This window comes from Phascolarctos cinereus, unplaced genomic scaffold (genome assembly GCF_003287225.1).
Source record: "Phascolarctos cinereus isolate Bilbo 61053 unplaced genomic scaffold, phaCin_HiC Scaffold_726;HRSCAF=1367, whole genome shotgun sequence".
Classification (NCBI taxonomy): Eukaryota; Metazoa; Chordata; class Mammalia; order Diprotodontia; family Phascolarctidae; genus Phascolarctos; species Phascolarctos cinereus.
In genome coordinates this window covers 53930846-53957853 of record NW_027556098.1, presented here as the reverse complement: position 1 = coordinate 53957853, position 27008 = coordinate 53930846, and the positions used below count along the sequence as shown (strand labels likewise).

Genomic DNA, 27008 nt, shown 5'->3' with positions numbered 1-27008 from the left:
AAGATGGCATGCATTCTGAATATCCCTTCCCCTAGTCTGTCCTCTTTCTTTCTCTTCCCCCTTCTCTTATCCCCTTCCCCTTCTATTTTCCTGTAGGGCAGGATAGACTTCTGTACCCCATTTCCTGTATTTCTTATTTCCCATAGCATGTGAAAACATTTTTTTAAACATATGTTTTTAAAACTTTAGGTTTCAAATTTTCTCTCTTCCTCTCACCCCACCCACCCTCATTGAAAAGGCAAGCAACTCAATATAGGTTGTACATGTGCAGTTATGCAAAACACTTCCATAGTAGACATGTTGTAAAAAACTAACTCTATTTCCCTTAATCCTATCCTTCCCTTCCATTTATTCTATTCTTTCTTCTGACCCTGTACCTCCTCAGAAGTATTTACTTCTGATTACACCCTTTCCCAATCTGCCCTCCTCTCTATCATCCCCCTGCTCTCTTGTCCCCTTCTCCCCTATTTTCCTGTAGGGTAAGACAATTTCCATACCCAATTGAATGTGCATGTTATTCCCTCCTTAAGCCAAATCCTATGAGAATAAGATTCACTCATTCCCTCTCACCTTCCCCTGCTTCCCCTCCACTGTAAGAGACTTTTCTTTTCTTTTTTTTTTGTGAGATAATTTACCCCATTCTACCTCTCCCTTTCTTCTTCTCCAAGTATAATCCTCCTCATCCCTTAATTTTATTCTCCAGATATGACCCTTAATCTTAATCTTCAACTCACCCTGTGCCTCTATCTATCTATCTATCTATCTATCTATCTATCTATCTATCTATCTATCTATCTATCATACATATTTTTTTCCTCCAACTACCCTAATACTGACAAAGGTCTCATGAGTTATAAATATCATCTTTCCATGCAGGAATGTAAACAGTTCAATCTTAATAAGTCTCTTATGATTTCTCTTTCCTGTTTACCTCTTCATGTTCCACTTGAGTCCTGTATTTGAAAGTCAAATTTTCTATTCAGCTCTGGTCTTTTCATCAGAATGCTTGAAAGTCCTCTATTTCACTGAATGACCATTTTTTCCCCTGAAGGATTATACTCAGTTTTGCTGGGTAGGTGATTCTTGGTTGTAATCCTATCTCCTTTGCCCTCGGAATATTATATTCCATGCCCTGGTCCTTTAATGTAGAAGCTGCTAAATCTTGTGTTATCCTGATTGTGTTTCCACAGTACTTGAATTGTTTCCTTCTGGCAGCTTGTAATATTTTCTCCTTGACCTGGGAACTCTGGAATTTGGCTAATATTCCTAGGAGTTTTCCTTTGGGGATCTCTTTCAGGAGGAGATCTGTGGATTCTTTCAATTTCTATTTTGCCCTCTGGTTCTAATATATCAGGGCAGTTTTCCTTGATAATTTCTTGAAAGATGATGTCTAGGCTCTTTTTTTGATCATGGCTTTCAGATAGTCCAATAATTTTTAAATTCTCTCTCCTGGATCTATTTTCCAGGTCAGTTGTTTTTCCAGTGAGATATTTCACATCGTTTTCTAATTTTTCATTCTTTTGGATTTGTTTTACAGTGTCTTGATTTCTCATAAAGTCACTAGCTTCCAATTGCTCTATTCTAATTTTTAAGGAAGTATTTTCTTCAGTGACCTTTTGGACTTCCTTTTCCATTTGGCCAATTTTTCTTTTTAGGGCATTTTTCTCCTCATTGGCTTTTTGAACCTCTTTTGCCATTTGGGTTAGGCTATTTTTTAAGGTGTTAATTTCTTCAGTATTTTTTGGGGTCTCCTTTAGCAAGCTGTTGACTTGTTTTTCATGATTTCCTTGCATCACTCTCATTCCTCTTCCCAGTTTTTCCTCTACTTCCCTTACTTGCTTCTCAAAATCCCTTTTGAGCTCTTCCAAGGCCTGGGACTGATCCATATTTTTCTTGGAGGCTTTGGATGTAGGAGCTTTGACTTTGTTGTCTTCTTCTGGTGGTTTTTTTTGATCTTCTTTCTACCAAAGTAAGATAATATAGTCTGACTCTTTTTGCGCTGCTTGCTCATGATCCCGGCCAATTACTTGAGTTTTAAACTCTTTGTTAAGGTAAGAGTCTGCTTCCAGTGTGGAGAATGTACTGTCCCAAGCTTCAGGGGTTTGTACAGCTGTTTTCAGAGATACTTGTAGGTACCTGTAAATTTTCAGTTCTTACAAGGTTTTGTGATAAGGCGCTAGGTGTTTACTCCTTTCCTGGCCTGTGACCACAAGTATTCCTTTCTGTCCTGTAACTGGGAGGAGGGGTTCTTCTCCACAGCCACTCCAAGCTCCACCATGCCAGCGTTCCTCCTCACCCCAGCACTGCCACCCAGAACTGTGACCCAGATCCAAACACGGGCAAAGCAAGAGATTCCTGCCTCTGCACCGGCAAAGAGATCCCTGCAATCCCTCTCTGATCAGCCACTGGATTCCCCCTCAGTCTGTGGGCCAGAAGCTCGGGAAGCAGCTGCCTCCGCCCCGACCACGCTCTTGGGGAATGAAGTTGAGACCCCGCCTTCCTCTCTCAGTACCGACAGAAACAGACTTTTTCCACTGACCTTCTAAGTTGTCGTTGGCATTAGTGGATTGAGGAGTCTGGAAACCTCCACAGCTGCCCGTGATTCACTCCTCTGAGGCCTGCTCCAGGTTCGCTGCGGCCTGCGCTCCTACACTGTGCTACGCTCCCAGCCTGACATAATACACCTTTCTGATCAATCATCCAGGTTGTCTTGGGCTGGAAGTTTGTTTCACTCTGTCTTTTTGTGGGTTCTGCTGCTTCAGAGTTTGTTTAGATCTATTTTTTATGAGTATTTGGAGGTGTTTGGAGGAGAGCTCAAGCAAGTCACTGCTTTCAGTCTACCATCTTGGCCCTGCCCCCCTTTATACTTCTCTTGAGTCTTGTATTTGAAAGTGAAAATTTCTATTCAGCTTTGGTCTTTCCATCAGCCAAGCTTGAAAGTCAATTATTTCATTTAATAAGCATTTCTCCCCTCCCCACCCACCTCAGGATGATACTCAGTTTTTCTGGGTGGGTTATTCTTGAGTTTAAATCTAGCTCCTTTGCCTTCTGGAATATCATGTATCAAGCTTTCCACTGCTTTATTGTGGTAGCTACTAAATCCTGTATGATCTTGATTGTGGTTCCATTGTGGTAGAATTATTTCTTTCTGGCTGCTAGAAATATTTTCTCTTTGATCTGGGAACTCGGGAATTTGACTATAATATTCCTAGGAATTTTCAATTTGGCACCTCTTTGAGGAGGTGATAGATGGATTCTTTCCATTTTTATTTTGTCCTCTGGTTCCAGGCTATCAAGGAAGCTTTCCTTTATGGTTTCTTGAAATATGATGTCTAGGCTCTATCTTTGATAATGGCATTCAGGTAGTCCAATTCTTAATTATCTCTTTTCAATCTATTTTTCCAGGTAAGTTGTTTTCCAGTTAGATATTTTACATTTTCTTCTACTTTTTCATTCTTTTGACTTTGTTTAATTGTTTCTTTATGTCTCATAGAGTTATTAGCTTTTATTTGCCCAATTCTAATTTTTAAGGAATTATTTTCCTCAATGAACCTTTGTACCTTCTTTTCCATTTGGCCAATTCTGTTTTTAAGGTATTATTTTCTTCAGCATTTTTGTGCCTCTTTTTACCAAGCTGTTATTTGTCTTTTCATAATTTTCTTGCACTGCTCTCATTCACTTTCTCATTTTTTCCTCCATCACTTGTTAAAATAACTTTTTAGCTCTTCCAAGAATTCTTGTTGGGCTTGTGTCCAGTTCATATTTTTCTTTGAGACTTTGCTTGTATCTGTTTTGGCATAATTTTCTTCTTCTGAGTTTGTGTCTTCCCATCACTGTAGTAGATTTTTATGATCAGATCTTTTTTTTTCTTCTTTGTTTATTTTTTCATCCTATTTCTTGACTTTGGACTTTATGTTATTGTTGATCTCTTTTCCTGAGGTGGGGGTTGGGAATGGAACACTGCCCCAAGCTTCGAGTTTTTTCACACTGTTGTTTTTAGAAGTAGTTCTAGTGGCTTGTAAGTTTTCAGTGTTTCCCAGGTAATACGATCCAAAGAGAGAGGTATGGTCACTGCTTTCTTGGTCTGGGTTCTGGTCTTTACCCAGAAAAGGTTCCTGATCCCTTGCAGCTAAAAGTAATGCTGCTCCTTAGGGCTCGTGCTCCCTTGTGATTGATTGCAAAAGGTACTGCTTTTTCAGGTCCCCTGCTCCGTGGGGACAGCAAGCAATACTACTCCTTGGGGCCCCTGCTCTTTTGTGACTGAAAGCATTTCTCTTCACCCTGGAACTGTGACCCAGAAGTGGGTATAGCCAATGAAGCTGCCAGACAGTGCCCTGTTCTGTGCTTATTGCTAGCAAAGGGGTCCCATGTAATCTCTTTCTCATCAATGCCAGAACCCCTTACCATCTCTGACACTGGAATCCCGGCATGCTCCTTTCTCTTCATCTAAAATAAAAGAATGAATGCCTAGGCAAGCAAACAACCCAGGCCTGTATTTCCAGGGCTTCTTGGTGGCCTCGTGGGTTGAGCTCAAGGCTTCTCCCCTTATAGCATTATCTCTTGACAGATGTCAACAGAGGATGAGATGGATAGATAGTATCATGGAAACAATGAACATGAACTTGGGCAGACTTCAAGACATAGTGGAGGACAGAAGAGCCTGGTGTGCTATGGTCCATGGGATCATAAATAGTTGGACATGATTGAATAACTGAACAACAAAACAAGCTGGAGGACTAGACCAGGGGTGGGGAACCTGTGGCCTTGAGACCATGTGTGGCCCTCTAGGTTATTATGTGTGGGCCTTTGATGGAATCCAAACTTCACAGAATAAATCCTCTTATTAAAGACAAATCCCCTTAATAAAACAAAAAGAGGACAAATCTCCTTAACAGAAAAAGAGAACAAATCCCCTTAATAAAAGCATTTATTCTGTGAAGTTTGGATTCTGTCAAAGGGCCATGCTTGAGGACCTAGAAGGCCACATGTGGCCTCAAAGCTGCAGGTTCCCCACCCCTGGACTATAGCTTTTCCCCAATTGTCCTAAAATTTCAAAATTCCCCCAAAGAAGAATTATAGGAGGTAAAGTAATTGCAGTTGTATCCACAGGCCAAGACACCAAGAGGTCCAGCAAAATAACAACCTGATGGATTTACGAGAGAAGGCTATTCCCTAAATGTTAATGTGCTCACTCAGCATCTCACATCTGCTCCCCCACAAGCCCTTACATTCTGGCAGGGCAGTACATCTGGCTTCTTGGGCTTGTGCTCTGGGATTCAGTGAGCAATTAGTTTGCTGCTGTTGAAGCCTATGATGGAATACTCCCCTACTTCTGTCTTCATCCCACCATCTATGGTAACAAGCAGCAAAAATAAACTCTGCCTACCCCACAACCATCTGTGAGTGAAGAAGGTAGAAATACGTGAAAGAAGAAGTGCATTCTGCCTGGGCAATGTGCTGTAGTAGCCTTCAGTCAAAGCAAGAAAGAAGTAAACTTGGGTAGGGTGCCAACATGTGTGAGGGGCTATACCAGGCCTGAAGGAAAGGGGATTGATGCCCAGCAGGAACCAACTCTGTCCCTCTCAGAAGTCACTTGGAGCAGGGAATGATACTGGTGAAAAGTGGATTTCCAAGGTGACTGAGACAGTTTTGAGGTCTAGTCTCAGGGGACCAACCATCAAAAAGACAAGGAGTTAAAAAGTGAGTGATAGGGGAATCAAAGGGGGTGGGGGAAGACCTTAATACATTCCCAAAGATCTCAGGGAAGAAAAACAGTAAAAAAAAAAAACCAAAACCAAAAAAAACCAACCAAACCAAAAAAAAAGTCAAGCCAACAATGTTGGGCATAAGCAAATAAACAAGCAGGAAAGATATTTTTAAAAAAGGAAAGATAGCTTTCATAATATTTAAACAAGTCCCTGGAGGCAGAGTCAATATGGTAGGGTGAGAGGAAGAGCTTTTGCCTAACTCACCCATAAAATAACAAAACTGACAGAAGACCAAAAAGAAATTCCAAATAATCAAATCTTTAAAGAGGAAATAAAACCAGCTGTAACAGAATCATGCTTTTTTTACATTTATTCAAAATTTATTAAATGACTTTTACATACAAGTCACGGTACTAGGCACTGGGGAAATACAAGCAAAGTTATGAGACAAAGTGCTTATTTTTATCAAATTTTTAAATGAGCAATGAGTGCCAATGCTACACAAATTATTCTAAAAAACTGAGAAAGTACTCTCCTAGACTCCTTTTTGACATGTATGTAGTCTTAATACTTTAGCCAAAGAAGGATAAAAGTAAGAACTATAAACAAAATAAAATATTAATAAAAAGCTATTAAAATTTTAAATAATGCATAGTTTTTGTTACATGAAGTTGAAAAAGTTCTGTATAAGTAAAATTAATACATCTACGAGTTCTCAAAGGATATGAACAGAGTGCTCCAAAAAAAGAACTGCAAACTATTATCAAACATAGAAAAGAATGCTCAAAGTCACTCATAATAAGATAACTGCAAAGCAAACGAACTCTCAGATTTCATCTCATCCCCAGTAAGTTGGCAAAGATGACGAGATGTTTGTCAGTGTTGGAGGGTTATAGGAAGATAAGCACACAAATGTATTCAATTTATATTTATCAACCATTCAATATTCTAATAGCTGCTGTTTACAGACCTCCAGTATAGTCATTTTCCTTCCCCAATGAGTTACTCAATGCCTCACTCACAGTCTTTCTCTTTTCTCCAACTCCATCTGTCACAGAAAGGACTTCTTCTATCTTGACCCCTTGGTGAACCCAGGCAACTCAAAAGGATTGTCTTCTCTTGAGTCCCTTGCCCCTTATCTTATTGAAGATGTTACTCTGCCAACATTCAGCCTTGGATTACTCCCACCATGCCATGCCCTCATTCCTATTCATCTACTACTGAATGAAACTGGAGAAAATCACAAAACGGTGATGACTGGGTCTACTTTAAATTTTTGTTACATAATCAGAACTGTGGCCAGCCAATTGAGTTATACCCTTTCTGACTCAATCAGAGATGTTTTCATTCCTCATTAAAGGACATCTCCAACCTCTAAGAGTTATCTGTAAACTGTGAAGGTAACAGCACTTTGCTCTGGAGAGATGTATAAGAAAGAGTTGGGAGAGTTAGGTCAGGGCTTTTATGTTCTACACTGCAAAAAATACTGCTATATTTTGATGTATATGGAACTTAATTTGATCACTGTGAGGTATATCTTCCTAATTAAGATCTTAATAACTGCATTTTTCATTTGTTCATCTTTGTTCTGGAAAAAATATACTCATACTTATGTGGAAATTCATGTTATAAATAAAATTAGAAGACAAAGAAGTTGTAGCTAAATGGAAGAATTATGCACAGGAGAAGGGAATAAAGGAATCATCATATAGCCAGAGAATCATAACCTTTCAGAGCTGTAAGCAGAGTTGTACTAGAGCTAGCTTCCACCGGAGTATGAGAGGTGATTATTAAATTGTCATGCAATGAGAGCATTTACAGCTTGAAAAATCATCAAATACAACAAAAGCAGGGCTTGATTTATTTTGTTCAGTGTTTAGATTTAAGAAACTAGGCAATATACCTTACCATTTGTCATCCTTTTCTTCAATACTTCCAGTTAAAGGGAACCCCCTACCACCTAAGCTAGTCCATTCCACTTTGGGAAGGCTCCTATTTTAAGTATGTTTACATCAAGCCTAAATTTGGCTCTTTGAAGCTTGCACTCATTACTCCTAATTCTCCCTTCTAGTGCCAAGCAGATTATGTCTAATCCCTCTTCCACATATCAGACCAACTATTTGAAAGCAGGTTTCTTGTGTCTTCTATGTCTTCTTCAGGTGAAATATAATCAGTTCCTTCAAGCAGTCTTCAGGCATGATCTTCAGGATCCTTGCCAGGAGAGGTGCGTATATATTGAATTACTGTGTGAATTAACAAGAAGGAAGAGGAGAAAGTGTAGAGGAGGAGTAAAGGAAGGAGAAAGAGGAAGAAAAGAAAAATGAGAAGAGTTAGATATGTTGGTTACAGAATATAAAAAATGAAGTCGATTATATCTATGATTAATATGTGTATAATTATATGTGCTCTGACACCAACTGAAATTTTGTGTTTTACATATTTATCATGACATATCTGGTTATTGACATGGGAATAATTTCTGAATTATCTGTCTATGATATCAACTATTAGATCTTTGATTAGAGCAAAGATGAAAAATATTAATTTAAAAGAAAATAAAGATGAGAGGACATTATGTACAGTTGTAATTGTCTTCTCAGTGACCTATCTTTTTTTATACTAATTCTTGATTGTTCATAATATTGTTCATGTTTTACATTCTTTTAAGATTTTTTCCGTTTTGACATGCCCTGAAAATTGATCACTGACTTTTTAAGATGTGTGTTGACTCCAGCATGGATTTGGTCTGTATGTATTTAGTCATATTCCAGCCATTTTCCCCTCAGTTTATTTTCTTGAGCACCATATCTAATTTCTCATATAGTACACCAGGCATTGGATGTTAGAAATCAAATGTAATGGTTCCACTGTTATTGATGACAAGAATAAATAATTACAATGTAATATTGGTTTACTCTGGCTCACTTTCTGAGGACCAGATGAATTATATATTTTATCATCCTTCCCTTAACACAGTTCTCCAATTCCCTGGTGGGGGTGAGTGGGGGAGTCTCCCTTCTGCCATTACTTGAGCCCCCACTGATTGTGTTCCCCCTTTTAGGGGCCAGTGACTAGCACCCCAATTCCATTTAAGCACTTAACATCAGATTAGCTAATTCTTACAAAAGAATATTTACTTCAAAGGTATAGCAAAAACAAATATGCGAACATTTCTCCCTAATAACACTGGGACATAATCCATTTTATACTATTTCAGTCTTTGCGGAGAAAAAGACTACAGTTTAATTCAGTTCCTATATAGCATTAGTTCCACCAAGTTCAAGTCCAATGACCTTCTGGACTAGAATCCTGGAAATTTGGTTTCTCAAGGCTCCCATGCTAGGTTGGCTATAATATCTAGCTTAGAATGATGAACTCCAAGATCTCCATGACTGGAGGTCTCAAGTCAGAGACTACATTCCCTGTATTTAGAACCAGAAAGGGGGGGTGGAGTGAAAGCAGTGACTTGCTTGAGCTCTCCCCCAAACCCCTGCAAATACTCATAAAAAAATGGCCCTAAACAAATTCTGAAGCAGCAGAACCCACAAAAAGACAGAGTGAAACAAATTTCCAGCCCAAGACAACCTGTATGAATGATCAGAAAGGTGTATCGCGCCGGGCTGGGAGCGCAGCACAGCGTGGGCATGCAGGCCACAGCAAATCCGGAGCAGGCGTCAGAGGAGTGAATCACAGGCAGCTGTGGAGGTTTCCAGACTCCTCAATCCACTAATGCCAAAGACAATTTAGAAGGTCAGTGGGAAAAGTCTGTTTCTGTCGGTGCTGAGAAAGGAAGGCAGGGTCTCAGCTCCATTCCCCAAGAGCGTGGCCCTGGGCAGCTGCTTCCTGAGCTTCTGGCCCACAGACTGAGGGGGAATCCAGTGGCTGATCAGAGAGGGATTGCAGGGATCTCTTTGCCAGTGCTGAGGCAGGAATCTCTTGCTTTGCTGGTGTTTGGATCTGGGCCACAGTTCTGGGTGGCAGTGCTGGGGTGAGGAGGAACACTGGCATGGTGGAGATTGTAGTGATTGTGGAGAGGAGCCCCTCCTCATAGTTACAGGACAGAAAGGAGTACTTGTAGTCACAGGCCAGGAAAGGAGTAAACACCTTTGCCCCTTATCATACCTTGGAAGAACTGAAAATTTACAGGTACCTACAAGTGTCTCTGAAAACAGCTGTACAAACCCCTGAAGCTTGGGACAGTACATTCTCCACATTGGAAGCAGGCTCTTACCTTAACAAAGACTTTAAAACTCAAGTAATTGGCTGGGATCACGAACAAGCAGCGCAAAAAGAGTCAGACTATGTTATCTTACTTTGGTGAAAAAGAAGATCAAAATATACAACCAGAAGAAGACAACAAAGTCAAAGCTCCTACATTCAAAGCCTCCAAGAAAAATATGAATCAGTCTCAGGCCTTGGAAGAGCTCAAAAGGGATTTTGATAAGCAAATAAGAGAAGTAGAGGAAAAACTGAGAGTGATGCAAGAAAATCATGAAAAACAAGTCAACAGCTTGCTAAAGGAGACCCAAAAAATACTGAAGAAAATAACACCTTAAAAAATAGCCTAACCCAAATGGCAAAAGAGGTCCAAAAAGCCAATGAGGAGAAAAATGCCCTAAAAAGAAAAATTGGCCAAATGGAAAAGGAAGTCCAAAAGTACTGAAGAAAATACTTCCTTAAAAATTAGAATAGAGCAATTGGAAGCTAGTGACTTTATGAGAAATCAAGACATTGTAAAACAAATCCAAAAGAATGAAAAATTAGAAAACAATGTGAAATATCTCATTGGAAAAACAACTGACCTGGAAAATAGATCCAGGAGAGAGAATTTAAAAATTATTGGACTATCTGAAAGCCATGATCAAAAAAAGAGCCTAGACATCATCTTTCAAGAAATTATCAAGGAAAACTGCCCTGATATATAGAACCAGAGGGCAAAATAGAAATTGAAAGAATCCACAGATCTCCTCCTGAAAGAGATCCCCAAAGGAAAACTCCTAGGAATATGTAAGCCAAATTCCAGAGTTCCCAGGTCAAGGAGAAAATATTACAAGCTGCCAGAAGGAAAACATTCAAGTACTGTGGAAACACAATCAGGATAACACAAGATTTAGCAGCTTCTACATTAAAGGACCACAGGGCATGGAATATAATATTCCAGAGGGCAAAGGAGATAGGATTACAACCAAGAATCACCTACCCAGCAAAACTGAGTACAATCCTTCAGGGGAAAAAATGGTCATTCAGTGAAATAGAGGACTTTCAAGCATTCTTGATGAAAAGACCAGAGCTGAATAGAAAATTTGACTTTCAAATACAGGACTCAAGTGGAACATGAAGAGGTAAACAGGAAAGAGAAATCATAAGAGACTTATTAAGACTGAACTGTTTAGATTCCTGCATGGAAAGATGATATTTATAACTCATGAGACCTTTGTCAGTATCAGGGTAGTTGGAGGAAAAAAAATTATATGTGTATATATATATATATATATAGATAGATAGATAAATAGATAGAGGGCACAGGGTGAGCTGAAGATTAAGGGGTCATATGTGGAGAATAAAATTAAGGGATGAGAGAAGATTATACTCAGAGAAGAAAAAGGGAGAGGTAGAATGGGGTAAATTATCTCACAAAAAAAAACAGAAAAGAAAAGTCTCTTACAGTGGAGGGGAAACGGGGAAGGTGAGAGGGAATGAGTGAATCTTATTCTCATAGGATTTGGCTTAAGGAGGAATAACATACACATTCAATTGGGTATGGAAATCTGTCTTACCCTACAGGAAAATAGGGGAGAAGGGGACAAGAGAGCAGGGGATGATAGAGAGGAGGGCAGATTGGGAAAGGGGGTAATCAGAAGTAAATACTTCTGAGGAGGGACAGGGTCAAAAGAAAGAATAGAATAAATGGGAGGGCAGGATAGGATTGAGGGAAATAATGTTAGTTTTTCACAACATGTCTACTATGGAGTGTTTTGCATAACTGCACATGTACAACCTATATTGAGTTGCTTGCCTTTTCAATGGGAGGGTGGGGAAGGAGGAAGAGAGAAAATTTGAAACCCAAAGTTTTAATAACACATGTTTTAAAAAAATGTTTTGACATGCTACTGGGAAATAAGAAATATAGGAAATGTGGTGCAAAAGTCTATCCTGCCCTACAGAAAAATAGAAGGGGAAGGGGATAAGAGAAGGTGAGAGAGATAGAAGAGAGGACAGACTAGGGGAAGGGATATTCAGAATGCATGCCATCTTGGGGTGGGGTGAGGGGGGAGATGGGGTGAAAATTTGGAACTCAAAAACTTGTGGAAGTGAATGTTGAAAACTAAAAATAAATAAATTTATATTTAAAAAAAAATAGAACTAGAAAGGACAAATGAAACAAGACCAAAACCCAAAGCCTATTTCTTGGGGCCAGAAAGCCTTCATATGTCTCCACTTATTGCATGGTGGTTATATGAGTGGAGTCCTTCATCTTAGATGTGAATGTTAGAAGGAAAGCTACTGCATAGTTGGGTAGGTTTAAAGACACAGACAGTTCTGGCTACAGCTGCTCCCAATTACATAGTAGGCTAACTCATAATGTCCATATATGTACCAGTTTTCCTGTCTTTCAGAAGGACATCCCTGGCATCTCTCTCACATTTGTATGCCTCTCTTAGGTGATTTAGGCATGCACCAAACCACCATTATAATAGAAGTGCTTGAAGATCTATTCTGTTTTACTTATTTCTGTTATCTTTCCAGTTTCATCTTCTACACCTGGTCATCTTATGGCCCTAAACACATAGTGCTGGGGTTTCTTCTATTTCTGTTGTATTTATTCTTTCCTGATCTTAGGTGAATGAAATTCAAAAGATCAGAATAATCACCAAAAGTCTGGAAACTGGAGTTAACACCAACATGTACTGCCAGTAACCACAAAAACTCAGCTGAGTGTGGCAAGGAGCCAGCATTGATGAGCTGCTACATGCTTGACCCAGTCCAGCAGTGGACCACCTTGGCAGCTGAGATAACATGACTTTCACCAAGGGACCAAGGCATCCATTAGCTAGTCCATGTTCAGAAGTAAACTTTATGGGGACTCTAATAGGATGCTCCCTGAGCCAGGAAGCAACGCTCCCCCCCTCAACAATCTGCCAGTGAGGAAAGATACAAGATCATGCTGGTAAATGATACACAACTAAGTCTTTGGAAAAATGTATACACAACACACTTTTAAGTTTAATCTGCATTATTAACATTTCCTCCATCACTTTTTTAATTCTAGAAAATCCTCAAAACAATAAATCAAGCCCTAATTTGTAGTATGTGCTAGTTTCTTTCTTTTTTTCTTCTTTTTTTTTTTTTGGTGAGGCGAGGGGGTGAAGTGACTTTCCCAGGGTCACACAGCTAGTATGTGTCAAGTGTCTGAGGCCAGATTTGAAGTGAGATCTTCCTGAATCCAAGGCTGATACTCCATCCACTGCCCCATCTAGCTGCCCCGTATGTGCTAATTTCTAAGGCATAAATGCTCACAATGAAAATTTTACAATCAGCTCCCCTGAGCTGGCAAAAGATTTGCCTATAGGATCACCCCTGGAGGGATGTTTTGTAGCACCCACCTTAAATTTGAATCCACTGTCCCCAGGGGCTAAGACTGTAGAAGGGAGAGGGAACCCTGATTGAGGATTTTGTTTCATTTTGGTTGTTGCTCTATCTTCTTAGTAAATATCACTTTACAAAGGCTAATTGACATTAAATAATACTGGGGAGATATTAACTGACAACCAATATTGGCAGAACAAACCAGACTGGGGTTCATGAGCGATAGTATTAGAAACATATCCTCTACCCCACCCCTCAAGGTTACCCATTGAACCTAGACAGAAGAAGTAGTAGCTGTACTTTGGAGACCAAATCTGCTAGTTTAAGTGGAGGTTAGAAGAATGAGCCCTAGAGCATGCTGTGTCCTGCTCTGCCCCACCCCACTTACTGCTGCTACTTATTCCTTGCTTTGGAGATTTATAGCAGTTCTTGCCTCACATGCTCTCAGGGAAGAGAGAGGAAGAGTTCTTTTGTGAATGCACACTAAATTCTGGCTCAGCACCCAGTTAAAAGGGTTTTTGTCACCTTGCAGCAAGCCAACAGGAAATAGAAGCTATCTGGCACCTGCTCTGATGCGGGGAGATAAATTATCCTTCTATGGTAGATTTCTGGGGTCAGGCTCAACAAGCCTCTATTATTCTATTATTATGCACCCTCTAAGAACAAGACCCCTCACTAGCCAGTCCCTACATTACACCAGAGATTACAATTCTTTCTCTTACCACACTGGCGGTATTGGGAAAGATACAGTTCCTTTTGTCTCTCTTGCCTAAATGTTTTGAGAAGCAACCTTTGGGTTTCAACCGCCTACCCAAATGGAAGGGTAGGGGAGTGAGAGCAAATTAGGGAAAGAAATGAGAACTCTTTCAGCCATTGTATCAAGTGGGAAGACTGATACATCACTTAAATGCTAGTAAAGACAGAAGGCAAGCTATAATGAGCTACTGTGGAGTTGCAGATAGTTGCAAGGGAGATCTTTTGTAGGTGAGGCCTGAAGTCTGTGGGAACAGATGTACAAAAGTAACCTTCAGAGAGATGATGGCTATCTAATCTGGAAGTACAATGTGTACTCTCAACACATTTGGCCAAAACAGTGTTTTTCCCCACCAGCCACGTTAGAGATGGTCTCCTGGGAAAGGAAGTGAGTGCCATCTGCTGGAGAGTGAGAAAAATTGCAGGAAGAGAAACAGCATACAGAGTTCTGTGTGAACTACAAAGACTATTTAAAACAGTCCCATAACTATAAAACAAAGCAATACGTGATAAGTTCATGTCAGAGAAGACTTTACAGAAAAGGAGATGTATGGAAATTCAATATGGAAAATGGAGTAAGAAAGAGTAAGATGTTCTGAGCATAAGAACAGTATGAACAAAGGTAGGGATATGAGAGTCTGGGGCAAGTTTGAAGGGCAATGAGAAATCTACTTTAGCTAGAGAACAGGAAATAATGTGAGACAAGGGTGGAAAAATAGAGTGGCAACAGTTTGGGGGGCTCTTATATTCTAGGATAAAGTGTTTTAACTTTATATTGTAGTCAATAGTCAGTCACTGATGACATGACTGCATTTATGCAAAAGGAAAATTAGCATGGCAGGGTTGTAAAGGATGAAATAAAGGGTAAAGACTAGAGGTGAGAAGAACTGTTAGTAAACAATTGTAATTATCCAGGCATGTAGCAATGAGGACTTGTCCTAGTTTGGTAGAAGGAGAGGCTGAGGATATCTTTATATTGTGAAATTAGAATTAATAAGATTTAGTAGCTAATTGATAAGAAATGAGAGAGAGAGGAAAAAAATAAAAAATACAATGAAGTTTTTTGTTTCAAGAGATTCAGTGACAAAATCATTTAAATTGATTTAAATTGGAGGGAACAGATTTTGGGAGAAAAATAAGTTCAGTTTAGAACATGTTGAGTTTGAGTACTGGAAAAAGCCAGTTGGAACTAGGATCTGGAGCTCTGGAGATCAGGGAAGGAGACTTGAGATCCTCTGATTAGAATTCATGGGACTGAATGAGATTGTCAAAGGAAGAGAACACTGGAAAAGAAGAAAAAAGGACTAAATACATAACCTTGGGGATCACCTACACTGAGGAGATGAAAAGAGAATTAGGAACTAGAAAAGGAGTCATTATACAGATAGGAAGAGAAGTCAGAAAGTGTAGTATATCAGAAGTCAATGGAAAGGAGGACGGAATAGTCAGCGGTGTCAAATATTTTAGAGATGTCAAAGAGGATGAGAACATTTAAAAAAAAAAGCCAGTTAGTAACTAATGATAAGTATCAGAGGTGGCATCATCAATAAAAATAAGGAAATCAAGAGAGAGATATAGAGCTGAGAGGAAGATGATGAGTCTAATTTTAGACATGTTGAGTTTGTGTTAAATGTAAAATATCAGTAGAAATGAAATTAGAAATGCAATATTGAGGGCGGAGCCAAGATGGCAGAGCAAAGAAAGCACTGAATTGAGCTCTCCCAACATTCTCCTCTGTCAACACATGACATGAAGTGCTGATGCCATGAATTACTCAGGTCCAGTCAGGAATGATGATGATGTTTGTTGTAATGGCAGATATAAAGACTTAGGGCCAGGGATGGTATTGGGCAAAACTGACAGGCTCTTTGCCAAAAACTCTCTGTGCTTACAGGGGTACAGATTGCCCCATTAAAGCTACCAGATAGTGGCTTCCCTTGGGCAGAATCAGGTGGGCTCCCCAATTCTGACATTGAATTAACCTTAGTGACTAAGCTGGCTGGTGTGCTCTGGCTAAGGCTGGCTAACCAGTGGACAAAACCATGGTTTTTTAATACAATTTTTAGAAGGGTAAGGGGAGGAGTTGGAAGTTTTTCTGGGGTTCACTCACAATGTGAGCTCAAGCAGTGCTTTGGGACCATCTAAGCTTATCAATATGAAACTTATGTCTAAAGGGTATAACCAGTGGGTATGACTTTGACTATGAAAAACTTATATACTTCTTTGTATTAATAAAGGAGTTATTTTGCTAAGGGGGGGACAGTTACATTTACATATAACATGAGAGCTTTAAGAATTTAATTAACAACTCTTCACACCTGCAAACAATTTAAAAATAGCTCCTCAAATTGAATTCCGGAGTATCAGAGCCAACAAAAGGCCAGAGTGAGACATTCTTCTAGCTAGCCCAAGGCAACATAGGAGGTTGGAAAGAGATCAGTGACATGGGGGGTGGAGGCTGGTCTAGAGCACATGTGGTTAAAATACTAGTAGTGGGACTAGTTGGTAGTGGTGACAGAAGCAGCAGCAGCTTTCAGAAGCAATCAAGTCAAGATGGTAAGGGGACCTGGCAATTGGTCAGAAAGAGATTACAGGGCATACCTGTGCTAGCACTAGATGCAGGATCAGATGCTGTTTGGCAACTCCATTGCCTATATCTACTTCTGGGTCATAGTTCAAGGGGGAGAAAAGAGCACTTTGGGGTTCATAGTGGAACCCCAAAGGGGCAATATTGCTTCTAATCCCAGGGCAGCAGAGGCCTAAGGATCAGTACTAATTGCAATCCCAAGGGATCAGGGGCCCTTCCTGGGTAAGGACCAGAGCACAGACCAGTGAGAAAAAAGCTTTAAACCTGAGACTTTGCCCCTCCCATGCTAAGAACATTAACATAAAATTCCAAATCAAGAAATAGTGTGGGAAAATGAGCAAAAAACGAAAAAAGGACATGGCCATAAAAAGCTACTACGGTAACAGAGAAGATCAAGACACAAACTCAGAAAAACAAAATGAAGTAAAAAAGAGCTGTGAGTAAAGTTTCAAAGAATTAAATGAAAATTGGACACAAACACAAAAAAGAATTACTGTAAGAGCTTAAAAAAAGATTTCCAAAATCAAGTAAGAGTGGTAAGGTAAATAAATGAAAGCAAAGGAAGAAAATCATGAAAAGATAATTAACAACTTGTTTTAAAAAGGCACAAAAAACCTGAAGAAAATAACACCTTAAAAACAGAATTGGCCAAATGGAAAAAGAGGTACAAAAATTCACTGATGAAAATAACTTCTTAAAAAGCAGAATAGGTTAAATGGGGGGGAGGTACAAAAGCTCAAGGAATAAAATTATTCCTTAAAAATTAGAATTGGGCAAATGGAAAGTAATGACTCCATGAGACATCATAAAGCAATAAAACGAAGTCAAAAGATGAAAAAAATAGAAGAAAATGCAAAATATCTCATAAGAAAGAAAACTGACCTGGAAAATAAATCAAGGAGAGATCATTTAAGAATTGTTGGATTACCTAAAAGTAATGAGCAAAGTAAGAGCCTAGACAACATATTTCAAGAAATTTTCCAGGAAAACTTCCCTGATATCCTCAAATCAGAGAGTAAAATAGAAATGAAAAGAACTTACCAATCACTACCTAAAGGAGATCCCCAAATGAAAACTCCCTATTATATTATAGTCAAATTCCAGAGCTCCCAGGTCAAAGAGAGAATACTTCAAACAGACAGAAAGAAATCTTTCAAATACTGTGGAGCCCCAGTTAGGATCATACAAGATTTAGTAGCTGCCACCTTAAAGGAATGCAGGGCATGGGATATGATATTTCAGAAGGCAAAAGAACTGAGATTACAACCATGACTAACCTACCCAGCAAAACTAAGTATCATTCTTCAGGGGCAAAATTAATGTTTAATGAAATAAAGAACTTTCAAACACTCTTGTTTACCCTTCTTTATGGGAAGATGGTAAATGTATCTTCCAAGAATTTTATCATTATTAGAGGAGTTTGAAGGGTTCTGCATAAAAAGAGGATGCATGAGTAAGTTAGTTATATTGGGATGATATTAAAAAAATAGATATGTAGAGAAAGAGGAAACCCTGGGAGAAGGGAGGAGGGAGAGGAAGAATGTGTAAAATTATCTCACATGAAAGAGTTGCTCATGGAAGAGCTTTTACAGTGGAAGAGAAAATGGTAGGGCAGGAGAGGCAATGCTTGAGCCTCACATCTAAATTGTTCTAAAGAGGGAAAATATATATGCATACTCAAGTGGTAATAGGAATCTATCTTATACCACAGGGAAGTAGGAGGAGAAAGGGATAAGAGAAAAGGAGGAGTTAATAAAAGGGAAGGCAGATAAAAGAAGGCAGTGGTCAGAAGCAAAACATACTTTTGTGGAGGAACAGGATGAAAAAAGAGAGAGAGAGAAGAATAAAGAAAAGAAAACAGGATTGAGGGAAATACACAGTTAGTAATCTTAACTGAATGTGAATGAGATAAACTCACCCATAAAACAGAAGTGGATAGCAGAATAGATTAGAAACCAGAATCCAACTATGTTGTTTACAAGAAACACCCTTGAAACAGAGAGATACATGTAGAATTAAAATAAGGGGCTGAAACAGAATCTATTGTACTTCAGCTGAAGTAAAAAAGTCAAGGGTAGGGACAGCTAGGTGGCACAGTGGATAAAGCACCTGCTCTGGAGTTCGGAGGATGTGAGTTCAAATCCGGCTTCAGACACTTGACACTAGCTGTGTGACCCTAGGCAAGTCACTTAACCTCTATTGCCTCACCATCCCCCCCCAAAAAAAAGTCAAGGGTAGAAATCATGATCTCAGACAAAGCAAAAGTAAAAACAGACCTAATTAAAAGAGATAAGTAGGGTAACTATATCTTGCTAAAAGATACCATAGACAATGAAGTAAAGTCAATAGCAAACATACATGCACCAAATGACGTACCATCCAAATTCTTAAAGGAAAAGTTAAATGAATTACAGGAGGAAATAGATAGTAAGACTATACTAGGAGGGTCCTCAACTTTGCCCTCTTAGAGGTAGATAAATCTAACTATAAGATAAATAAGAGGGGCAGCTAGCTGGCATAGTGGATAGAGTACTGGCCCTAAAGTCAGGAGGACCTGAGTTCAAATCCAGCCTCAGACCAAACACTTGACACTTACTAGCTATGTGACCCGGGCAAGTCACTTAACCCCAAGTGCCAAAAAACAAAACCAAACAAAAATAAATAAGAAAGAAATCAAGAAGATGAATAGAATTTTAGGGAAAAAATTAGATATGCTAGACCTCTGGAAAGGGAATAGAAAGGAATGTACCTTTTTCTCAGCTGTTCTTGGCACCTTCACGAAAATTGACCATATATTAGGACATAAAAACCTCACAACCAAATCCAGAAAAGAAGAAATATTAAATGCACCATTTTTAGGCCACCATGCAATAAAAATTACATTTGATAAAAGGTGATGGAAGCATAGATAAAAAGTTAATTGGAAACAAAATAATCTATTCCTAAAAATGAGTAGATCAAAGAACAAATCACAGAAACCATAATTTCATTTAAAAGAATGACAGTGAGATTACATTCTAAAATTTGTGGGGTGTAGCTAAAGCAGTACTTTGGGAAAAAATTATATCCCTAAATGTATATATCAAAAAAAAAGAGGGAAAGAGAAGATCAATGAATTGGGCATGCAACTAAAAAAATCTAGAAAAAGAACAAATTTAAAATCCCCAATTAAATACCAAAATGGAAATCCTGAAAATCAAAGGAGACATTAATAAAATTGAAAGTAAATGAGAACTAACAAATAAAACTAGGTACTAGTTTTTTTAAAAACCAATAAAATAGATAAAACATTGGTTAATTTGATTTTGAAAAGACAGAAGAAAACCACCAGTATCAAATGAAAAGGGTGAATATATCACCAATGAAGTTGGAATTAAAGCAATTGTTGTGGGTTATTTTGCTCAATTATGTGACATTAAAACTGACAACCCAAGTGAAATGGATGAATATTTACAAACATATAAATTGCCCAGATCAACAGAAGAGGAAATAGAATATTTAAATATCCGTATCTTAGGGAAAGAAATTAAACAAGCCATCAACGAGCTCCTTAAGAAAAAATCCCCAAGATTGAATGAATTTATAAATGAATTCTACAATGGAACAATAAATCCCTATACAATATAAACTATTTGAAAAAATAGGTAAAGAAGCAGTCCTACCAGATTTCTTTTATGACACAGATATGGGTTTTATACTTAACCAGGGAAAGCAAAAATACAGAAAAATTACAGACCAATTTCCATAATGAATATCAATGCAAAAATTTTAAATAAAATACTAATATGAAAATTATAGCAATATATCACAAAAATCATACATTATGACTGGGTGGGATTTATACCAGGAATGTAGGGCTGGTTCAATGTTAGGAAAACTATCAGCATAAACACTTCAATAACAACAACTAAAACTCAAAGCATATTATTATACCCATAGATGCAGCAAAAGCCTTTGATGAAATACAACACCCATTCCTGTTAAAAAAATACTAGAAAACGAGGCAGCTAGGTGGCAGAGTGGATAGAGCAGGAGTCAGGAGGACCTGAGTTCAAATCTGGCCTCAGACACTGGACACTTACTAACTGTGTAATCTTGGGCAAATTCACCCCAAATGCCTTGCAAAGCAAAACAAAACAAAACAAATACTAGAAAGCACATAAATAATAAGTAGTATCTATCTAAAATCAAAAGTAAGCATTATCTGTAACAGGAATAAACTTGAAACCTCAGTAAGATCAAGAGTGAAATAAGGAGTTCAATGATCAGCACTATTATTCAATATTGTATTAGAAATGTGAGGTATAGCAATAAGACAAGAAAAAGAAATAATAAAAATAGGCGATGAGGAAACAAAACTAATAATCTTTGCAAATAGTAATGTAATAATGGTATACTTAGAGAGCCCCATAGAATCAACTAAAAAATTAGTTGAAATAATTAACAACTTCAATAAGGTTGAAAGATATAAAATAAACTCACAAAAATCATCAGCATTTCTGTATACTACCAATAAAACCCAGCAGGAAGAGATAGAAAGAGATATTCCATTTAAAACAACTGCAGAGAAAATAAAATACTTGGAAGTCTACCTGCCAAGATAAACCCAGTTATTATATGAGTACAATTACAAAACACTCTTCACACAAATAAAGACAGATCTAAACAACTGAAGAAATATTAATCATTCGTGGGTAGGCCAAGCCGATATAATAAAAATGATAGTTTTGCCCAAGTTAATTGCCATACCAATCAAACTACCAAAGAATTATTTTATAGAACTAGAAAAAATAGTAGCAAAATTCATCTGGAAGAATAAAAGATCAAGAATATCAAAGAAATCAATGAAAAAAAATGTTAAGGAAAGTGACCTGGCAGTTCCAGATTTCAAACTATGTTATGAAGTGGTAATCACCAAAACAATCTAGCTTATAGGCTGGTGGATCAGTGGAGTAAATTAGGTACACAATATACAGTAATAAATGAGCATAATAATCTAGTGTTAAACCCAAAGATCCCAGCTTTGGGGGTAAGAACTCAACGTTTCATAAAAATTGCTGGGAAAACTAGAAAGCAGTTTGTCAGAAACTAGGCATACACCAACATTTCACACAATATGCCAAGATAAGGTCAAAATGGATAAATGATTTACATATAAAAGGTGATATTATAAGTAAGTTAAGGGAGCATGGAAAAATGTACCTGTCATATCTATGTATAAGGAAAGATTTTATGACCAAACAAAAGATAGAGAAGATTATGGGAAGTAAAATAGTTAATTTTGATTATAGGAAACTAAAAAGCTTTGGCACAAACAAAACTGAAGCAGCCAAAATTAGAAGGAAAATAGGAAACTAGTGGAACATTTTATAGCAAGTTTGCTTGATATAGGCCTCATTTCCCAAATATAAAGGAAACTGAGCTAAATTTATAAAAATAAGAACCATTCCCAAGTTGATAAATGGTCAAAGGATATGAACAGGCCACTTTCAGAAGAAGAGATCAAAGCTGTCAAAGGTGACATGAAAAAATACCTTAAATTGCTATTGATTAGAGAAATGAAAATTTAAACAACTCTGAGATACTACTTCAGATACTACTCTGAGACACATCTATCAGACTGGCTAACATGACAGAAAAGGAAAATAATACAGGTTGGAGAGGATGTGAAAAATTAGGACATGAGCGTTCTCTTGGTGGAGTAGTATACTGATCTAACCATTTTGGAGAACAATTTGCCACTATGCCCAAAAGGCTATAAAACTGCATACCCTTTGACCCAATAATACCACTATTAGGTCTGTATCCCAAAGAGATAAAAGAAAAAAGAAAAGGACCTATATGTACAAAAATATTTATAGCAGCTTTTTTAGTGGTGGAAAAGAATTGGAAATTGAGGGGATGCCCATCAGTTGGAGAATGGCTGAACAAGTTGTGGTATATGATTGCAAAGGAATACTATTGTGCTATAAGAAATGACAAGCAGGATGGTTTCAGAAAACCTTGGGAAGACTTATATGAACTGATACAAAGTGAAGTAAGCAGAACCAAGAGAATACTATACAGTAAGAGAAATGTTGTAAGGATGATCAACTATGAAAGACTTAGCTATTCTGATCAAGACAATGATCCAAAACAATTTTAAGGGATCTGTGATGAAAATTGCTATCCACCTTCACAGAGAGAATTGATGTACTCTGAATGTAGATTGAAGCATATAGTTTTTACTTTCTTAATTTTTATTTTTTGATTTTGTTTGTGTTTTCTTTTGCAACATGGTTAACATGGAAATATTTTGCATGACTTCACATGTATAACTAATAACAATTGCTTGCCTTCTCAAGGAGGTGGGGAGGAGTAGGAGGGAGAAAGAATTTGGAACTCAAAATTTTAAAAAATGATTGTCACAGTTTACATGTTATTGGGATATATATTGAAATAAAAATAATTTTAAAAAGAAATGCAGTGTGGAAACTTGAGAGAGGTCAGGGCTAAAAACTAATTTTTAAAGCAATTTTACTAGAGTTAATCAACAAATTATTACTATTTAGTGTATTCAGGATAACACAGTGGATAGGCAGCATAGAATAGTAGAAAATATGCTGGATTTGGAGTCAAAAGACACACCTACTTCAGCAACTTATTATCTATGTGATTTTGGGCATTTAACTTCTCTGGGTCTCAATTTCCTTTTCTATAAGATGAATCAGTCAGCAAGCATTTATTAAGTGCTTATCAGGTGATTGGGTTGAAATGATCTCTTCGTTCTCTTCCCTCTCTAAATTAAATGAGACTAGAAGAAATATAAGACACAGTTTCTATTTTTTTTAGGTGCAAGCAATTTTGTTTTCCTCAAATTTAGCAATCATTTTATTTTATTTCATTTTATTTGGCGAGGCAATAGGGTGAAGTGACTTGCCCAGGGTCACACAGCTAATAGGTGTCTGAGGCTAGATTTGAACTCAGGTCCTCCTGAATCCAGGGCTGGTGCTATATCCACTATTCCATTCAGCTGCCCCCAATAATCATTTTCAACTGTACAAACATGAAACAAACAATGCAGCTATAAAAACTTTTACGGTGACATGCATACTTTAAGGTGCAGTTGGCTTGGGATGGAGGAGGTGCTATCTTATGTTAGCATCTTCTGTAGTGTCTACATAGTTCCTCTTCTTAAGAAAGCATGCAATCTAGTTAGGAAAATAAGACATGTATACTTGAAAATTGGGCATCTCTGGTAGCAAGTTTTACAGTGATGAAAAAGAATTATACCTGTAGTGCTTTGTTTAAGAGGACTGAATTAAGAACAATGGGCAGGATCAAAAGAGTTAGCTGTATGTATGTATGTATGTAAGGTTAATTTCAAAGCCTCTTTAGGCTTTGTCTGATTGCATCATGTGAAAAGCCAGGAATGTGGTTAAACGAGTAGGTGAGACATTGATCTTGCCCCCTAGGATTAGTGTTGTTCCCTATGTTTAGGATTGCCTTTGTGCCTTTCTCAGTACCCACTCATTCACATGAGAAAGCAGGAGAGGTGTAGAATTGCAAAAATAAAAAAAAAACAGGGACCTGAACCCCAGAGTTGTTTGGTCATTACTGGAATTTTGGTTAATTCCAACTAAAATTGGGAAGTATATGGAGTATTCACCATGAGCATGAGTAGAGGCTCCCACACTTATTTGGCCTATCCCCTCCCTTTAAAAAATTACTCAGTGCACCCCTAGAAATCTACTTTCTTTAATCCTTTAATTTTTTTTTCATTTGTATGATTTAAAAATAATTTTTAAATGACTCATCTTATATTTGATAATTTATTGTAAATTTGTGGGGGGGGTTTCTGCACTGAAATCTTGATAATGTAATACAGGGTCATGTTACCATTGTATTGTATTGTAAACAAGTCATTACACACACATATTCCTGCCAATGCATGTTGGACTTCCTGATGATGTGCCTCACTTGCCTGCCAACACTTGCTTGTTAAGACCTGTCAGCGGACTTGACCACTGATTGGTTATAAATTGCATTTTATGTGTTTATTTGGAAAATGATGTAATCGCTAAGACTTTAATTCTGTTACACAACAGATGAAACATGTACAAATAGTTTTTCAAAATTTTCTTCTCTTCTTTTCTTACACTTCCACTGACTCCTTACTTTTTTATTCAATATCCCCCAATTGTACCAAGATTACTACTGCCCCCCTGGATCATTCCAGTGCCCCTCAGGGGGCAATATCACCCACTTTGGGAATCTCTGAGCTGAAGTGAAGTTGCCCACAGAAACCAGTTCAGTCAAAAGAAATGATTAAACCCAAGAATGCTGGATGCCTTGAAAGATGCTGCTGTGTCTAAATGAATTTAGTCCCTAGGGCAAAGAGTTTCCTGTTAAAGATGAAATGCATTCTAGCCAGAACTCTGGAGAGAAATAGATTCTGAAAAGAAAAAAAAAGCCAAGAGGGACTTCTTTTTTCCTCCTAGGACTGTTGCTGTTGCTATAGGTCAGGCAAAGGTGTCTTCTTTCCTTAAAAGAACTATAAAAACCTATTTCTTTAAGTAAAACAGTACAATAGAGCTAACTCTCCTCCTGCGGCAGAGCTTGCACTGTAGGTAAGGTTCCATCACTACACGCCCAGTGGGATCGTGTGTAGGAATGTCTGACTGAGACTGTGTGTCCTGCAGAGCAGTGGAGTGGAACAGAGTCTAGCAGAGTGATGTTAGGCAGAGACTTCATGTGCATTATTAGGGAGTAAGTCTAGTGGTAACATCACTGGTAATGTTTAGTAACTTAGTAACATCACTAGAAGACATTAGTAGTCCTATGGAATTGGAAGCATAGGTTGCACCTCTAAGTATATGTCATGGCTATGCATCAACATTCATTGATCTGACCAAGACCTTTGATTCTGTCAGTCATGAGGGCTAATGGAAAATTATGTCAAAATTTGGTTGCCTGGAGAAGTTCATTAGTGTTATATGTCAATTTCATGACGGCATTCTTGCCTGGGTTCTAGATAATGGACAATGCTCTCATATTTTCCCAGTTACCAATGGAGTGAAACAAGTCCTGTGTGCTCACTCCCATTCTTTTTAGCATGTTTTCAACAATGTTGTCAAATGCCTGCAATGAGAATGAATACAGCATCAAGGTCAGCTACTGCAGTGATGGTAAATTCTTAGACTTGAAAAGGCTACAAGCCAAGACTAAAGTGGAGAGAGTGTTGGTGCATGACTTTTTGTTTGCAGATGATTGTGAGCTCAATGCAGCCTCTGAAGCTGAGATACAACAAAGTATGGATCAATTCTCTGCTGCTTGTGCTAATTTTGCCCTAATAATTAATACCAAGAAAACTCAGGTTCTCCATCAGCCAGCCCCAAACTATCCATATGTGGAACCATTAGTTAAAGCAAATAGAGAAGTTTTGAATACTAGAGATAAGTTCACTTACTTTGGCAGTATACTTTCCAGGGATGTACATATTGATAATGAGGTTGACATATATGTTGCCAGAGCTGGCTCAGTGTTTGGGGGGGGGGCCTCCAAAGGAAAATGTGGGAGAGAAGAGGTATTAGACTGACTACCAAACTGAGGGTCTACAGAGCCATTTTGCTAACCTCATTGTTGTATGCCTGTGAAACCTGGACAGTATACCAGTGCCATGCCAGGAAACTGAATCACTTCCATGTGAATTGCCTTAGGAAGATTCTGAAGATCACCTGGCGGGATAAAGTACCAGACACTGAGGTCCTTTTTCAAACTAAACTACCAAGCATTCAAACTCTATTGTAGAGAACACAACTCCAATGGGCTGGCCACATCATTCAAATGCCAAATGTATACTCACCTAAAGGCTATTTTAGGGGCAGCTAGGTGGCCTGAACTCGGGAGGACCTGAGTTCAAATTCGGCCTCAGCCCACACGCTTGACACTTACTATCTGTATGACTCCGAGTAAATCACTTAACCCCAATTGTCTAAAAAAAACCCAAACAACCCAACTAAATAGAAAGACTATTTTATAGAGCGCTCACACAAGGCAAGCACTCATGTGGTGGTCAGAAGAAGTGACACAAGGACACTCTCAAGGTCTCTCCAAAGAATTTTGGAATTCATTGTGTGACATGGGAGACGCTGCCACAGGACTGCTCAGCAGTGTGCCCTCATCAGAGAAGGTGTTGTTCTCTGTGAGCAAAGCAGAATTGACATAGCTCAAAAGAAACATGAGATGCACAAATTTAGAGAATTTACCCCAAATGTTCACATGGACTATTTGTGCCCAATGTGTGATAGAGCATTCTGAGCTCACATTCATTTGATCAGCCAGTCAGACACACTGTAACTGAACTCTAGCATACGTTCCCTATGTGGATGCAC

The 27008-nt window shown here is 38.2% G+C and overlaps 1 pseudogene; it reads left to right on the top strand.

Annotated features, from left to right (window-relative positions):
* Positions 1–27008, top strand: part of LOC144454348 (E3 SUMO-protein ligase KIAA1586-like) — a 32302-nt pseudogene that overhangs the window by 4009 nt on the left and 1285 nt on the right.